This window comes from Ctenocephalides felis, unplaced genomic scaffold (assembly GCF_003426905.1).
Source record: "Ctenocephalides felis isolate EL2017-DRISC unplaced genomic scaffold, ASM342690v1 CF-g0.4_SCAFFOLD_01886, whole genome shotgun sequence".
NCBI classification, from domain to species: Eukaryota; Metazoa; Arthropoda; class Insecta; order Siphonaptera; family Pulicidae; genus Ctenocephalides; species Ctenocephalides felis.
The window spans coordinates 54,420,619-54,440,930 of record NW_020538040.1 but is presented as its reverse complement, the minus strand read 5'-3'; positions in this window follow the sequence as shown (position 1 = coordinate 54,440,930).

Sequence of the window (20,312 nt, the reverse complement as noted above, 5' to 3'; positions counted from 1 at the left end):
AATATAATACATTCAGCCTATGACTAAAAACTGTTTCAGCTTCAATACAGCATCCTTGTGAGTGAATTCTTACATGTCTTCCTGGCAGCTTCTTTCTGGTATTTTCTTATCAAATACGGATTTTAGTTTTCTATGTTTATCAATTTTATTGTCTGTGTCATCTCTATATTGAGATACTACAACTTTTCTCCTATATTTGCATCAGGTATGTCATAAAACGCACCACTTTTTAACCTCGTTGTTAATAAGTTTCGTTAATTTGTTTGGTACCTTCTGAGTAGTGGTAAGAAAATTTCATCTTTCCAAAAATACATCAGTAGATTTTACAGGCAGTTTTAAAGCCTTTTCCTTCACTCAAAGATGACATTATCTTAAAGCAAATAAGCTTTAATAGCTGCTTTTCTAGTTGCCCTTTAAAAAATATTGAATTTTTAATTCTTGTTTTTTTTTACTTAATTCAATATACAATCATTTTGGGATAATAATAACCCTAAAATGTATTAGGTTGTATATAACGCAAATAATTTGATATATAATCAACTAGATTTTAAATTATATTTTATTGTTTCTTGAACGGCACAAATTCCAATTTTTAAGCTTTGCATTTCTTGCATATACAATTAGTATATAATAAAATACATTTTTAAAACCTTCTTTTGATTTTTCTCTGTTTAGTAGTCATTTAAGATACTGCCAAATAAATATTTTGCTTAGCATTGCGATTTTTACTACATTTAATCTATATAATCTTACAGATGTTCAATTTCTAGAACTTAAAATTCTTGTAATTAGAGGTTTATTGCTTTATACTTTAAGACAAATTGCTAAAATTTACCGATTGTAAAAAATATCAAAGAACAAATATTTTAAACTTTAAAATTTTTTGTATAACATCAGTTTTTTTAACTTTTGAAAAATTACAAATGTTCTGAAAGGTTTTAAAATAATCAAAACTATTAAAAATTTAGGTTTAAAAAATAGTGATTAATAGTTTTGTGATAATGATATTTAAAATGTTGAAATTTAAATAGTTTGAAGTATAAATGTGAGCATTAAATTTTATTATTAGTACTGAATCCAAAAATTAAGTAGCAAAATTTCTTATGACCACAAAATTCTTCTGGCCATCGAATGGACAGTTTTGCATATTTTTATCTATATCTATGAAATACATGGACCAGCCTCTACCACCATAAAGAAAATCTTTTCAAAATTTTTGATATAATTAAAAAACTTTTTATAGAAATGTGCTTTCAGTGCTATTTGAACATGTTGAATACAAACAGATATGATTAAAAACGAATATTTCAAAAACATTGCCTTATTAATTGCTATTAAATTGGTAAAACGAATGCACTCGGCGTAATTGTTTATGCTTTTAGTTTGTATGCACATTAAATATTTTATTAAATGGTAAAAATACAAAGCAAATTAATGACTAAATAATATCCACAATTAATATTTATTCTACGAAATTGCTGCTTGATGTTTTAATAATCGCTACTCTACAATTAATGATTAACTACTATAGGTCTATACTGCTGGCAATATTTTATAAAAATATCTAAATTATATTTTTTATTGGATATGTTTCTTAAGTCTGCAATTATGACGCACAATAACAACAATAATATATAAATAATTACTAACCTCCAAGAATATGGACATGTAAACAATAGTAGAAATATAATTTGTATAGATAAAAATATTCATATAGAAAGATTAAATCAAATGACTTGATTACGAGTTAATAAGGTGGATATATGTGAAATGATACATCATCGGTATATTGGAATATGCTTTTGTGATTCTTGTATTATATAATAATTAAATATGTTGACTAAGTGGATTTTTGATAGTACATGACATGAGTTTCTGATTAATTAAAATATCGTTACGTGATATTCGCTGGAGGTTTTCCACTATATTCATTAACTTAAATGCATATTTTCCATTTGAGAAAAATGTTGGATGTGTGTGTGAGATAACATTTGACCTTTGTGTGCTAATTTTTCGCACATTGTTCATGTAATAACCAGTATTTTTATGCAGTAAAATTATTTTGTTTTTGTAACACATAAACTTGCAAAGTCAATATTGAAATGTACAGTACCTAATAAAATATCGTTCTATAGACAACACTCATTATTGCTAAAACTTCTAAACTTTATATTCAGAAAAATGTAAATAGATGAACATTTCTTTTTCTTACTTAGAGGACTAGGCCAGTTACAACATCTTTATTTTTTATTCTTATTAATCTTCTTTATTTGATAATATTAACATGTTTTGTCATTTTACTCACTGTTTTTACCACATATTAATTTTTAACTTCGTGTAGCGTAAGTTATATTAGAAATGTTATATTAGCAGTTATAAATGATGATATTACTAATCGTCAAAATGGAAAATGAAAATTTTGACATATCTCAGATGTTTTTGAACATTTTGGCATATCTTAGAAAAAATATATGTGTGTGCGTGTGTTTCGGGCGCATGACTCAACCGATTTAAATAATCCAAAAAGCATTTGATTCTTCTTGATAGGGAGACTCATTAGTTTCTTTCAAAGGCAGGTCTAGCCGTTTTAGAAATACGTCGCAAAAAATGCGAAGTTTAACAGTTTTTGAGGCGGAACATACATCTGATAAGAATCATTAAAGAAAAACTTCGAATTTTATTGAAGGGGTAAATGTGCTGATATTTTTTTGCAAAGGCAGTTTCAGCCGTTTCGGATATACGCAACAAAAAGTGAAAAAATAGCAATTATTGGGAGAACGGATTACAGTTGTGTTGACAGTGTGAAGTAATGATTAGTTTTTGAGGAAGGCAAAAAGTAATTTATTTCAAAATTTCAATTTGTTTTTTAATTTCCAAAAATATTTTTTAAATATCGTAAATGATTCGGATTTTACCTTTAATTCAGACTAAGAACATTTAAAATCTTCACTACTATTCAATCAATTCTTTACTACTAGTTACATATTTCCATTAATATATATTTATTGTATCCTATCCGAATTAAAATTTTATTCAATATTATACATGTAATATTTGTGTCTATGTAAACCAAAAAAGCTATGTGTGTGTAATTTCTTAAAGACAGCTGAATAAATTTCAAAAATTTAAATGCCGATGAAAATGGAGATTAAGAGCAAAATTTTATGTCTTCGTATTTGTCAAAAAAAATCCTGAATCGATTTTGAAAAACAAAGAAGAAAAGAAATTTGATTGAAAAGAAAATTTTGTTATGATTTATGGTCTCAAAGATCGAGCTTTGAAGAATAATGAAAAGTATTGTGTAGAAAGATGACCAAGTGAATTATACAAAAGATGGATTATTTGAAAAGAATAGTTAAAACAGTAACAAGTTTTAATAAAGACTTTTTGCACAACCATAAAAAGCGTTGAATTGAGGATCCTAAAAACAAATTCATAATATCATTAAGAATAATTTCATAAACATATTATATATGTGTTTATTAACAGCATACAAAATTTAGTCTTATAGTAGCATATAATTTCTCAATTTAGTAATATATTTATTGAACTTATTTATATAATTACCATATTTTTCATACACGTGTTCCTTTTGAAATTCTCTAAGTATTCCAGTAATATATTTAAAGAATTTTAAGTACCTAAAGGAAAATAAGAGAGATCCGATTACCGATTTCATGGGAGTCTATCGTTTTCCAATCAAGTAGAAAATAAAGTAAAAAGATCCTTTTCTGTAGGCTCCACTCGGCGCCGCGACGGGGATTTGCTTTCGGCTCCATTTCACAGAATCACGTTGAAAAGTTAATTGAAATTATACGTTTCATTAATTTTCACTAGGACAAAATACTCGTTTATTGTTGATTAGAAAATTCTCAAATGCTTTTCAAGACAAACGCCAAAAGCCCCGTAGTCGTTTAAATCAATTACGAAATACTATTTAAGTATGAATTATTGATAATTGAAACGGAGCTTAAAATGTCAAAGTAGAAAATCGTTTTATACAACTCGACTTCATATTTCGACATTTTACGTGTATTTCAATCGTCAACTGAACAAGAAACTTTTGGCAAAGATGATTAATATATAATTAGTCGTGATCATTTGAGCGCAACTCGCGTCATTAATTAAATAATGGCACATGGCGTATTAAGTTATAATTTTATGAATATGTATGAAAAGATATTTTCTTCATGCAAAATATAATTTATACCATAAGTATGTCATTAATTCTGCTTTCAATCAGATTATGTTGGCGTGGAAATTTTTTGCGCTGTTCTAAAATTTACTCATTAAATTTAATAATTTCGACTCAATAAATGATTTACATAATATGAAACAATACATCATACAATTGGTACATCGTATGATAATTTAATTACGTGAAATAATTTTGCACGAATAAATTGACTGGTATATTGTGCAATCCAAGACGAGCCATATATCTAATTATAAAACATGATTTTTACTTGATGTTTTTCTCAAAAATAAAAATCATTAACCTAATTAAGTTTTTCGTATTTAATAATCACGACAGTGACACTCGTGGCTTTGTATTTGCATATATTCTGAAATAAAGTATATATATGAAGAAATTGCATTTTTTTAAGAATGGTAAAAACTATTATTTTTTTATTATTTGTATAAATACAATACTGAAGTAAAAAATATCTAATGAAGAAGTATAATACCCAAGAGTAGACTTATGTACCAATCAACCATTATGTAGTATACATTTTATATATTGAATTTTTTTTTTTGAACTTGAACTTAAACTTGAAGTAATTGCAAAAATTGAATTGTTAGATATATATTCTTAAAACTTTGATAATCGATAATCGCATTCTATTATCTATCAATATTATCCAGTCAAATTTAGATTTAAGTTTTCTAATCCAGTCAGATTTAGTTTAAAAAATGACCATATATCCGATCTAAGATGGATATAATATTATGAACAGTGGCTAAACTCTATGTTTATACATATTAGTCTTAATAACAGATAGTAGGAAGGCTAGTGGCTTGTTGTAACAGATTTTTATAAAATCAATATGTCTTGAGATCTACTGATTATTCATCTATTTCTCTACCAAATCCAATAAAAATAATTTCATCTCTATTAATTATTTTACGAATAAGTAATAAATAATTTTACATTTTTTAGAAAAAGTCCGGTGATACAACTTAGCCCGTGTTTGGAGCTAATTGTAACATCTACCGGGGAAAGTAGTAACAAAAAAAAAAACAATAATACCTCTGATAATTTATTTTATTTAGGAAAATTGACATATTGCCAAGTAATTCTTTACATAAATCAACGTGAACTATGATTAATGCACATAAAAAATATGGTGTATCCTGTCATAGAAATTCTTATCATAAATCGAAGTAAACTGCAACTAACCTTTTCAACTCGGATGCCGCCGATCACAAAAATTGTTCTAAATTATTAAAGATTTAAAAATTTGAAGCCAATTATGATATACAAAATTTAAAATTGGTCGATAATAATAACGCAAACCAAAATTTCATAATAGTACAATTTCATGTTACATGTGAAAAATGACGGACCTGCACAGTTCTGTATATTGCGTCGGCCTGCGGGACCGTAGCTATGACAGTATTTTGCAGAACGGTTTAAAATTCCAATGGAGACAAAAAAAATATTATATCATTGTTTAAGATCCTATTGAAAAGCGTCTGTAACGACTTACCCCAATAACATAAAGCTCTAAGTCCCCTACTTGTATCTTGAAAAAACATTTTTTTTTCAAATATTTTTCATTTTTATATCTCTAAAAATGTGTAACCCTTTAAAATTTTTTTTCAAACTAATACTAATAAAGTTTAAAATATCCAACAGTTGGAAAAGCATGATTTTTTTTCATGTGATATTTGATCATTATACGTGTTATATTCCCACATTTCCATACATTTTGCAGTGATTAATATTTGCACAATTTATCCAGAGCTTATCTAAATATTGTATTATTCGATATGTTTATAAACCAGATGCATGAGAAAGCATACACCATTTCAAATAAATTTATATTCATTGAAAAATAATTCGCTATTACGGTATATAACCGAAAGCATCGTAAATATTACGCTTTTAATTTCCTTTTAAATTTAAATTACTGTCATGATATACGGCGATTGCTGGATCGTATCGTGAGACAGATCATAAAAATGAATTACAGAGATATTTCATAAAGCACGTATTTATACCAACCTACATATAATGTTCAGTCGTTAAATGTACGTTTTTATTAACTTCAATAGAAATTTTTGCACAGAATTATAATTATAAAATATCTTTTTACATTTTTGGCATATTGCATCTTGTTTTACACGAGAAATAATAAATAAATATAAATGAAATTGTAATTTTTCGCTATTTATATTCATATATTATAATTTTTCGCTATATATATTGTTGGGCGCCGATTACAATTTCTCTTCATCAACAAATTTCGTTAGATGTTATATCTATATATACCATTTTGTCCGAATTTTTCTTTAAGGGTTTTAATAGTAATATAAAAGTTTGAACATTTTACTTTATCAGTATTTCTTCTCTTTGAAAATTGTATTTATAGCTCTTACTTATAACTTGTTCGGTTAAATGCTCAAACACTCTGAAATTATTTTTGTGAAGAATTGAATTTTGAAATCCTTCAATGGTGTTACAAAGTCCAAATATTTCATAAAAAAGATTATGCTTAAAGCTAAAATTTATATTGATATTAGATATTCTAATGTTAAACATTAATTTTTGACCACAAAATTGCCACTTTTGGGCACTTCTTTTGTCGTGTGACGAAAGCTTTTTGTATTTTTTTCCATAAACATTGACATATTTTTATTAATTATGTAACTTTATTCTTCACAAAGTCACTTTATCCAATTCCACTGAAAAGCTCAAAGAATCAGCCTAAGGACTTTAACACTCATAAAGCTTCCCATAACAAGACAAAACAGAAATATAATAATTATGCCTATATTGCCTCGTATTTTTTCAAACCATCGAGAATTTATGAAGCCAGACTTATGTAGATCAAAAGTTTATAACTTAAATTTTGTTGTAATCTTATTTTTACGCACTTAATAATTTTTAGATTATATTGGTACAACATACTACTATTTTAAATTACAACAACCATTGCTGAAATTGTAAACTTTACTCTCAAATTTTGATATAGAGTTGTTATATATGTATGTATATAACACCCTTATATATATATATATATATATATATATATATATATATAGGGTGGTCCTCAATATGGACATTTTCGAATTTCCTTGCTGCCAAAGGCTCAAATGCTTCCAAATTGATAAAAAATTCTCTAATTAAAATGCGCACTATCTAAAAGACAATATTAAGAGCTAAAACATATAAAGTTTTGTATGGAAATAGCATGAGAAAGTTTTCAAAATTTTTAAAAATGTTTTTTAGATATAACTTAAATAAACTATAACGAAGCGAACAATTGAATAAGTTTTATTCAAAATTCGACGCTTTACAAAACAAATTATAAAAAATATGTTTTGTAGAGAAACGAATTTTCAATAAAAGATGACACGAATTGTCACTTTTAATTTATTTGTTTACCTACAAAATATTTTTAAAATTTTTGAAATTTTTTCATGCTATTTTCATACGAAGCTTTGATTGAATTACGCCCTATCTAAAAGTTAATATTAAGAGCTAAAACTTTCAGCGAATTGTTTTTTATCAATTTGGAAGCATTTAAGCCTCTGGGACCAATAAAATTCGAAAATGTCTATATTAAGTACCTCTCTAATATATCTATATATATTAGGGTGGTCCTTAATATGGACATTTTTGAATTTTCATACAAAGTTTGATTGAATTGCGCTCTATCTAAAAGATAATATTAGGAGCTAACACTTTCAGAGAATTGTTTTTTATCAATTTGGAACCATTTGAGCCTCTGGGAGCAAAGAAATTCGAAAATGACCATTTTTAGGACCACCCTAATATATAATATAATGTGTGTGTACATGTATATGAATATTGTTTGATAACGCAAATGATCGATTTCTATAAAGTAAATATTTGTATCGAGGATTCGAGTATTAACTTGGGCTCGTTCAGTGGCTCAATTCAGTAAATGATGTTTTATCTATGCACCGATGTAATAATGTAATGTAATAGATTCGAATGCGAATACGAATGTGAATGTGAATGTCGTCGGCGTATGTAGAATAATTCAGGCAACGCTGGCGCGTGACACAAACAAATTAATAGAATGCCCAGGGCCCCCGGGGCTCGATTTATTCAATTTCATTTCATTATTCCAATTCATGTGCCGGACATTTATTTGCGTGATTTCGCTAAAATACAATTCGCATCGTTTGCAATCGTTCCACGTGACGTGCAATATTTACGGTCAATTATAACATATCATAATTGCATATCATGAGTATATAAATAAATCTTTCCACTTTATATAGGACTAATTTCTATATATAACAATTTCTATTGTATATACAGGGGCGGCCATAACTTTAAAGTAGTAACATGCTCTACTCGCATGTCAGAGGCACTCGTATCGAGACTTGGTTCAGTTTATATAATTATGAGTTGTACTAAATATGATGATTATAGAGCCATAATATGAAATAATTGAATTTAATTGGGATACTAAATATGTTCCAAACTAATATACTTGTGGAACCATAAAATTAAAACGAGTAATGTAATATAAAATTTAAAAAGAGCATAAAATATTAAAAACAATGTGGGCTGTAGGCTGATTGCTAAATATAGTAAAGAATATAAAAAACTGCGTACCTTATTATTAGTGAGGACGCACTTTAAAATCTGAGCCAATTATGCAATTTTGAATAATAGTTACTTAATTTACAATTTTTTAATACATTAGTAAGCACTTAATTCTATATTTTGATTATTTATCAAATTCGCGAAGGGTAAGTTAAAGTAATCACAATAAAATTGAAAATAATTTTTTTTACATATTTTTACGTTACAAAACCTTCCAAAATTTTGGCATTCTTTTGAATATGGGATATAAATACTACGTAGTGCATTGACTGATTAGTTCAATCTTATTACACTTTAAGGAAAGAGACCAGTTGTTAGAAATTTTGTAAGAAATCAAGTATAAGCTTCTACAAGAAAGACAAAGTATTCAGAAATCTTCCTGCTGTTTAAAATTGGATTACAACTTTACATGGATCTGAATATACTTGGAAGAAAATAAATTGCTTAACAATGTCAAATTTTGCACGGGATGATTATTGGTTAATAAGAGTTGAGAATGACAGGCGCTGTAATGAATTAACACTATAATGTATTCACTAAATTTTACTAAATATTTATATTAATAGGTTAAAAAAGTATAGAAGTTATTCCAGCAGATTAGGTGTGATGTATATTTAAACCGGCAGTGTGTTTGCTGATTTATATTTTGATTTGATTGTATATTCATTATATACAATCAAATATTATAATTTTAATAATTAGTATATTTTTGTTATTGTATTATTACACAACATAATACATTTGTATCACCAAATTTAGTTTAAAACACCAGATTATTAAAATTTAATAATTTTTATTTCAAATTGTGCGCCATTAATTTTAAATTCGATAGCAGCGCTCTCACGTCTGATTATAGTAACAATAGATAAAAGAAGAAAATATGGTTCAATTCTTAACTATCTCTTCTGAACGAAAAATTCGGGAGAGAGCTTGTCTTTATGCATCTTTATTTATGTATATATCATATTCTAATATTGTCTAGGCTCTAAATGCCATTAACGAAAGTAAATAACTATGTATAGCTTTTGATAGTTCAAGTCTATCAAAATTAAGAACCAACATTAAGAAAACAAAATTTATCAACAGAAAAAAAGATGCGCATATAATAGCTAATCTTTGACTGGCGCTTATTTCATGTTGTTACCGCGAAGACCAGTAGTAGTTTTGCTTTACACGAATTGGTCCATACATAGTGTATAAATAGTTTTTGTGTGAATAATATTTTGATTTATAAGATTCAAATTTTGTGCAATGGCTCAGGAGAGTTTCGTTACAAAGTTAATGAACTTTTGCGCAGCGAAAAAAGCGCCATGCCCCAAATTCAATTTGGTTCACGACGGAACAGGCACAATGTGTCCCATCTTTAAATATGAAGTGCACCTAACGTTGAATGAGACTGAAATAAGAGTTATTGGAACGGGAACATCAAAAAAATTAGCTAAGCAAGATTGCTCAAGATTGGCGCTTGAGAAACTATCAAAAATGAATCTAACTCAGCCACCCGTTTTAGAGGTTATGGAAACTGATGAGGATCTACCTTCTACAAGTTGTAATAATACATCAATGAGGGAGCTTCTCGAGTTTTGCGACAAAAAAGGATTACCTATGCCGGAGTATAGTTTAGTTGGTGAAACAGGACCAGCTCATGCTAAGCAATTTACGATGCAATGTGCTGTGTCTACTTTTAAGGAAACTGCCACTGCTCCCACCAAGAAAGCTGCCAAGCATTCGTCATCAAACAAAATGCTCAGTATGTTGAAGGGGATAGATCTTAATGAGCATATAAATAAGCATGTTAAACCAATGAATGAGGAATCGCTTGTAAAAGTAATTAAAGCAAGGACAAAATTCTATGCGCCCATCATCGTAGAAAGGATGGCGGATTATGATACCCCTTTTGTTAAATGTGGCGAGGAGAATTGTAAAAATGCGTTATCTATTTTGAATAATGGATGTTTAGGAGCTGAAGAAAAAACGAATGCCGCTATGAATGCATTAAATTTAGATTATGAAATCACAGAAACGCCGACAACACAAAATAGCGTTATCTACTTATTATCAATATGTGGAATGCAGCCCGAAATTATAGTTAGCGATTACACGTTGCCAGAATTGTACGAAAGGACAAATGAATATATGAGAGTATTTTTACAATAAATGTAATTGTAAAAATAACTGTAATAATACAACTTCTCTTAAATAAAAAAAATTGAGTTTTATTTAAATGTATGTCCGAATAAAATACCTAAATATGCTTTACATATAGATAAGATAAAATTTAACAAAAACAAATTAAATTAATAAATAACTAATTATATTTATTAAAAATAATATTGATTAACTAATTGACTAACTAAACATATTGATGTAATAATAATAAATAGTATAATCAGAATTGAGATATTTAGATATAAAATCCTCAATTGTTAATCAATCAATCAATCAATCAATCAATTTCCAAAATGGAATTTTTATTTTCAATAAAATACAATTAATACGATTTCTAATTTAAACAAGCTTATTGTATAAATGTAATTATATAAATTAAAGTAACTTTTTAACACAATCCATTTCATCTGTATCAAGTTTTAAAAATGTATTTATTTAAGTATGGACGTTAACTGTAATCAGTAGTACACACAAAACATATTATAATGCTTGACATAGATCTAGAAACACTAAATTTTTATACATTTCACTTAAATTGATGGAATAAAGAATTGATAGTTATCGGAGATCCGTAAAAAAATTAATAAATACGCACATCAATTTTTCAAATATTTTATAGAAATTTCAATAATAAGTACAAATTCTGTTTCCAATTCTGTAGTTTTCGTGTCAAAATTTATAATAACTTACATAGTTTGAACAAATTTCCTAAAGTTAGTTATATTACCGGCTTCAATGATTTTCAAAATATTCAAAATTTTCTAAAAAATCTGTTATTCAAAAATTGACATTTTTTCAGAAAATTTCAAAACTTTCAAAAAAGTTTAAAATTTTAAAAAACAGCTCCGAAAGTTTTATCAATTTGTTTTAAAACACGTTGCCATGAACCTTTTTTTTTTTAAAAAAAAGGCAACTTGACTGTTTTCTTAGTAGAAATACACGAATTTAGTAGAATTACATTGAATAAAATTATCAGTAGATAGCATTTCGACTTCCAGGAGATTATTAAATTGACTATTATTTACAAGTGGCAACTAAATATAATATAACAACTTTAAACATAATTAAAAACATACCAAACTTTGAAATCATCTTATTAGAATAACAGAACTTTTCTAATTCAAATATTTTATTAAATTGGAAAACATTTATATTTCATGTCCAATGTTTTTTTTTTACAAAATTTTTACAATTGTGATATAGTTCAATAGTTCAAATAAAAGATTTTTTCAAAATATTTTCTCGCGCTAATAAAAAAAAATAGGCAAAACGACGGATTATCGACTTGAAATTTAATTGAAAATTATTACATGATCTTAATTGCATTGACAAATATCTATCAATCACAATAAATACCAACCATAATTATTTTATATATTATTATATATCTTATATATTATGTGGCGTAATTTGTAATATAATATAGCTGATGCTGCTGATATATTTGAACTTACGACACTAATATGTTAAAAAATCTCGAAAGATTTCGTTTTTTCATTTTCAGTCGTGCTTTGTGCTATTCGAGAATTCTAAGATCTTTCATGTTTCAGTAAGCGATTTCTAAAATCTTCTCAAGAGATCTTCAAGGGATTTTGCCGTTGCGACAGCGCCTACATGGCAAATGTGACAAGTTGACGATCGTCATTCTATTTTGCTTTTCACAGGCAAACAACAAGGAAAATCTTTTATCATTGACATACATACTTGATACAGTTCTTGTTAGTTAAGTTTTTGAGAACATGAAAGTTCTTTTAATATAATAGTTATATGGGAGTTAGGGGCTAGTTGAGACAGTTTTTTGAAATTAATATATCTCGAGATCCACTGATTATATTTCAATGAAATAAAGATGGATAGTTGCTGCAACTATTTTTCTACCAAACCAAGTAAAAATAATTCTACAAATGATGTTTATTATCACAAATTAATCATTTTCTAGAAAAAGTATCGATATGCATGCTAAATTGTAAGCAAAAATATCTCTAATTGCAGATGCAAAATGTGTATTAAGAGAATTTTGCAACAGTGGAGTATAGCAGCTGATAATTCGTTGTGGGCTTATTGTGAATTCAACAACTTTGAAGATGCAGCAATATCCACTATAAATATTTATGTAGACTTTGATTAATCAATTAATAAAATTTATTAATTTAATACTAAAATTCTACGAACTGCCAACAAAAGATATAAATGAATACATAAAATGTAAAAAACGTGGCTTTATTATCTCACATTTAGTAATCATCTTATCACAAGCGTTGGAATTGTTTCAAACTGCAAAAGAAAGTCTCAAGCGTCAAAGATTTTCCGAGTTACTCTAAAGTAAAACTATGTATCTTTGTGTATTTCTATTACTACATGCAGTAGCGATGTCTATTTTCACTTGAAAATATATATCAAAAATATGTTTTATTATTATTATTATTTATAATATTTTTATGATATAGTTAATATGAATGAATTTCATAATATGATTAAGAATACTTGAAACTGGAAAATAAACTAGGTGGGACTATCGATTCAACTGTTATTACTGTGGATTGAGATCATTGTACTTTGCATTTATTCGCATTATTAAATGTGCATAAGGAATGGTCTTGCTTTTATGCCATTTCTGATTTGATCGTTCTCTAGGCAAGCCACTTTCCGAATGCATAATAGATGGAGAGTGAATACTATACATTCAACTAGATGAAGATGCTATTTTACCGTTTTGTTGTTTTTGATCAAATCAAATTATGAAAAATGTCTTGCTGGCGCACGGCTCACATTTGTGTTATAAAAGCGAATTTTGGCAACAGTAAAAACTTAAATACCCTATTGCGTTACTCCGATTGTATTAACATGTTTTAATTTACAAAACAAGAAAATTGCTTTACGTGAAAGATTTTAGCTAGTTTTAGAAAGGTTTAGAAACAAATAGTAGTCTGCCCGAAAGCAGGTCCATGGTATGAGAGCACCATTGGAAAGATGCTTGCCTAAATTATTTTTTCTTAATTTATTAGAAATAACTTACCGTTGAATTATTACTCCATTATAAATAGATAGCAGTGGGTAATTGTCTAATCAATAACAAAGAATGTTCAGTAAATATGTCGGCTATAAATATATGAAAAAATAGACACAAATATATGTAGGTGCCGAAAAATTTCATAATTGTTTTTTGTTCATAATTTGTTCTAATTCAGCACAATTGAATTTTTTAAATTAAATCAATTAGATTTTTGCGTCAGTTTAAGTTATTTTTATACTTCATAATTTTTATTGCTCTGAATTAATGTTTAGCTTTTTATTAATATACTAGAATAACAATAATAATGATAATGAAAAAATTAATTGAAATGTATATATTTGGTCATTTAAATTGAATGTAGGCAATGAGCGTCATTATACGCTTATACCATTAAAAATTCCCATTTAATAAAAAAACTCTCATTTAATGAAGTCTGACTTTATAATAATTGTCAACTTCATAATTTCAATAATGATGATCATCAATTTCCCTCAATTACTAGCTCTATGATTATATATTAGAAGTACAAAAGTAGATACCAAATCGACCTTCACCATTTTTTAGAGTAATCTGAGACTTGTACCTTATCTTGCTCAATACTATGCAGCTTTTGCAAAATTGTTATCTTGTATGGTAATAAATAACTTGTAATGATTTATATTATACAATAATGACGTTTATTTACTTTATCATTTTCTGTCTGTTGTAGGAAGTAATTACTTAATGAAGCAATTTTTATATAACCATTACTATATTTAATATTCTTGAATACTAGTATTTTAACTTTTAAGTAAGCACATACCTAATTATTTAAGTAACAATACTACTTTTGCAAAACAAAAAATTAACATATGATAATTTGGGAACCACGACCGATTGGTTTTTATTCTAGTCGCCTATTTGAGGCAAAAAATTGATGTTAGATGTATGCAATTTAAATTAAACTAGTGGTGTATGGCATCGTGTCTTAAGGCAAATTATTGGAACTTGCTGTACAGTAATGAAATATTCAAAGAATAGTAATTGTTTCCAAATAGATTATATAAATACTGTAAAGTAAATAAACCACGCTTAATCAATCGGATTTAAAATGAAGGATATTGTCTGATATTTATAAGAATTATTTAAGCTGAATTGCAAAGTTAAAATTATTTATTTGAAGTATATAAGCGAGCTTCAGAACTTTAACTAGAATTAAAAGTTAAAGTCCGAATTATTTAAGATATTAAAAAAATTTTTTTTTAAAAAAAGTGTTTTTTGAATCATTCAAATCGGATGCTCTCTGTCAAAAATTTATTTCTATTTTCTGCACTCCTTGCTTCGTATCTCTGAAATGGCTAAACCTGCCTTTGCTAGAAACTAATCAGCACATCTTCCTATCAATAGAAATCGAATGGTTTTTGATCCATTCAAATCGGTTGATCCGTGCGCCCGAAAACATGGACAAAAAATCATATTTATAAATTTATACACACACCTACATTTTTTCTGATTATGAGGTATGCCAAAATATTCCTTCAAAAATTTCAATTTCGATATTTGGACGACTGCAATAACTTACCCTACGGGAACATTTACATTTTTTTTAGATCGAATCACATACCAATATCTAAAAATTATTATTTCAAAACATCAAAAAAAATTCCGAAGTTTGCTGTAAGTTAACAAAGCTTTTGGAAGAAACAGATGTTTTTTTTTTGAAAACCGTGTTGCCTATTGCTGCGAGTGTATAAAATGAATAAGACCAAATTCTAAAATTATACTGATAATTTAAGCTATTTCTTTTAATATAATTTTTGTGAAAAATGAGAAATCAAGGTAATAAGAAATTACAAATTTTATTTATATAAGCTACCGACGTATATTTTTCAAAATTGAAACACTCAGATATTGATTTAGAAATACAGCAAAACACTTCGTTAACCTTGGCAATTACAAATTTTATTTAAATACAAAATTGCTCTATTTTTTAATTTGTTAATAATGTTATATAAACATTGCATATTACTGGCTAGAATAACGAGCAATCCCATATTTATTCATTATCGAATGTAACTATACTTTTAGATTTATATTGTTTTTTTTTTCACTAATAAGTAATATTTCACTCCCTATATGTAATGTCCTGCGCACTTAGCCAAATGCAGGCAAGAATATTCAGCGGTAAGGTACGTTTATTCTGAAATCAGCTCACATGTAACATTAGTTTGCAAACCGCCACCTGTGCTAACCTATTATCCCGCTCATTAATTTTCATGTCACTAATTTTCTTTACTTAATTACAACAGTTCCAAAACATCAGGACGACGAGAGTTTACCTTACAAAGCCGCACCGCAAATATGTGACCGCATTGTGGTAAATGAAAAACCTTTTTAAATCTCATTAGAAAAAGTAGCTTTATGAAAGATGTGAATTTTCATTAGGCAGTCGTTTTACATATTATTGTTTGCCAGACATGTTGTTTGCATTTGCAAAACTTTATGGAAACATGTATAATGCAGAATCTTTCTTTCTTAGACGATACTTGACATGAATTTAGGATGCTAGAATAAAACTTGCTCTTTTTAAAATTTGGTTTTTAGATTTTTGCGTGGACCAAATCATCTGACTATTTTGTACTTCCCGTAATCTCTAAGTATTCCACGAGTGTACTTATATTAATACAGGTGTAAGTTTATATAATATTTATTTTAGTTTTTACGTTTCGAGACCAGACGGATCTCATCATTCATTATTATTTCAAAAATCTATTATCTGATGAAGGTTCGATTTTAAATTATAAAACGATGTTCTTTGCCCACAATAGAATATTTTCAAAAATTCATCATATCATTTTATACGGAAAATATTAATCTTAGAAGATTATCGTAAGAATAATCTTGTTTACTTTCTGAAATGTATCAAAAATTAATTTACATTTGTAAATTGATTTATAATTTCACCCCTGATTCCATCCTTCCACGATTACATTTTCTTATAATGTTATTCCTTTGGCTATATCGTTTTCCCTTGGTCACACGAGTTAACATAACTTCAATTTTCAAAAAAATGATTTTAATTAGTTTTATATAGTTTTTTTATGTGTTGTATTATTTAGTGCTACAGTTTTTCTAAATACATGGTTGCTTCAGTTCGTTTACTCTTGGTTTTTTCTGGGTTTGGTATGTAAAGTTTGACATTTTGTAATTGTTATAGTGTAGAGCAGAGGGTAAAAAGGTCTGCTACCGATATCTCAAAAACAAGTAAAGTTAAGAATTATTTAACAACAATATTTGAAAGTAGAAAAAAAAGGATATATAAACAGCCATCACAATTGAAAACAATTGTACGAGAGATAAATAAATAGTTATTCTAACTCTGCTGATAAATGTTTATTAAGTGTTTTTTAACTTCCCGTAGGGTAAGTTATTGTAATCGTCCAAAAATCGAAATCGAAAATTTTTACATTTCTCGACGTTTTGAAAGTTTCTGAACATTTTGGCATACTTAAGAAAAAATGGATGTGTGTGTGTTTGTGTATGTATGTATGGATACAATTTTTCGTCCACGTTTTCGGGCGCACGGATCAACCGATTTGAATGGTTCAAAAAACATTCGATTCCTATCGATAGGGAGATGTGCTGATTAGTTTTTGGCAAAGGCAGGTCCAGCAGTTACGAAGATAAAGAGCAAAAAGTGCAGAAAATAAAAATTGAGTTTTTGAGAGAACGGAGCATCCGATTTGAATGATCCAAAAACATTCAATTTGTAATGACGGGGAGAAGTGGTGATTAGTTTATGGCAGAGGCAGGTCCAGCGGTTTCGGAGATACAGAGCTAAATGTGCAAAAAATGGTAGTTTTTGACGGAGCATCCGATTTGAATGATTCAAAGAACTTTTTGCTTGTTTTAACAAAATAATTGATTTTGGAAAATAAAAATTGTTTTAATTTTTTTTTTGTATAAAATAATTCAGATTTCTATTTTAATTCTGTTCTAATATACCTTAAACAAATAATTTTAACTTTTCAATTCAGTTTATGTAATTTTTATAAATATTAGACAATGTTACAATATTTATAATAAGCTATTTTAAAACATTCAATATTTTTCGATCATCTCGTTACGGTACGGGAAGTTCCAGCAATTTGCCTCAAGGCACAATGCCTTAATTGCCTTAAGACAGAATTCCACTTACAGCTAGTTCTGTAAAAAAAATACCTTGTAAAAAATGTAGCTATTTGTTTGTATAAACCCTTTAAAATTAAAAATAGTACATTTTACCGTCTATGTGGTAAAGCGAACCAGGTGACAAATTTTTGAAAAACAGCAAAAAAAAAAAAACGCATTTTTACGATGATGATTTAGCTGAAAGTTTAGCTGAACAGATAGTTGTTTGTTTGATGTGTTATATGTTGTAATATTATTGGCTTGGTTTTCACAGTTCAATCGCTCAAAGTCAGGTTGGACCTTTGTGCTCAGCCCTACCCAATGTATATCAATATGATTTTATTATTTTATTTAATAGTTATTTAATAAGCAATAGTTCTAGAATTATTACTAATTTATTAGTTTATTTTATAAGCAATAATTCTAGAATATGTAATTTAGTATTTCTCAAATAAATTTTTATGATCAAGTGTAAAATATAAATTTATACAAAATTCAGTGCGACAACATGATACATGTGTAGAGTATACATGGATCTATTCGTACGCCAAAATTTCTAGTTATAAGTACATTAGAAAGTTGCGCAATTTATCCCTCCCGGTAATAACCGCGCTTTTGGGCCATCTAATGGGCAATTCCGTGGATCCGTAGCCGCGCTCTCTGCCGCCTATAAATGGAATGGACATAAAACCAAGAAGATGGATATAAAGAGGGAAGACTTGGATATAATCCTCACCTACATGGCCTCATTTACGGTCAACGAATTTGATATTAATAAGCTTGTGCTGGCAGATGACCACCATCTCATGTTAGTTATGTCTTAGTTAGGTTCGGTAAAACATAGCTACAAATATTGGTAAAAAATTTAGAATGCCTTCTATTTTAAATCTGATCATATAATAAAACTAGTGGGGTGGGTGGCATCGTGCCTTAAGGCAAATTGCTGGAACTTCCCGTACCGTAACGAAATGTTCGAGGAATACTGAATGATTTCAAATAGATTATTATTAAAATTGTAACATTGTCTAATATTTATATGAATTATATAAACTGAATTGCCAAGTTGAAATTATTTGTAAAGTATATTAGAACTAGTCAAAATTAAAAATAAAATCTGAATTATTTTCGATATACAAAAAATTTAAAAAAAAAAGTTGAAACAAAATTTTTTTTCCAAAATTAATTATTTTGTTAAGACAATCGGACGCTTAGTTCTCTCAAAAACTGCCATTTTTCACATATTTAGCTCCGTATCTTTGAAATGGCTGGGCCTGCCTTTGCCAAAAACTAATAAGCACTTTTCCCAATCATTACTAATTGAATGTTTTTTAGATCATTCAAATCGGATACTCCGTTCTTTCAAAAAGTCGATTTCTATTTTCTGCACTCTTCGCACCGTATCTCCGAAACGGCTGGACCTGCCTTAGCCAAAAACTAATCAGCTCTTTTCCCTATCAATAGCAATCGAATGTTTTTTGAACCATTCAAATCGGTTGATCCGTGCGCCCGAAAACGTGACTGGAAACTTGTATCAATACATACATACACACACATCCATTTTTTCTGAGGTATGCCAAACTTACCCTACGGGAAGTTAAAAAATAAAAACAACCACTACTTATTGTTGGTCTAAATTTTTCGCAGAATTGTTGCCTTCGCATTGTATACGCAGAATTGATAAGTAACAAAAAATTATAATGTTAGGTAATATAAAATAAAGGTTAGTAATGAGTACTAATTAATACCATGTTATTGACCAAAAATTATATTTGGAGGAGTATGTTATACAATGTTGTTTGAAATAATAAAAAATATGGCATTATAAAGAAAAGGGAATGTATCATAGTGAAAATATATTCTCTATTGTCAACTTAATACATACTTTTTGCATTAATCTAATCAATTTTGTAACACATACCATCGCAAATAATTATAAACAAATTTGTTGATATACGAAATCTATGAAACTGGGAATTTTATGAAGCAGAGAATACTGCTGACAACGAGGGAACCCTGAGTTTTTATTTATGAGACGTTCACTCGAAATAAAGCACACAAAATTTACCTGGAGTGATTCGAAATGTGGCGCTGATGAATAATGTAGACGATAAAATGGATTGATAAATAGTGAAAACAACACGATTGAGAAAAAGAAACTGGATTGTATAAATA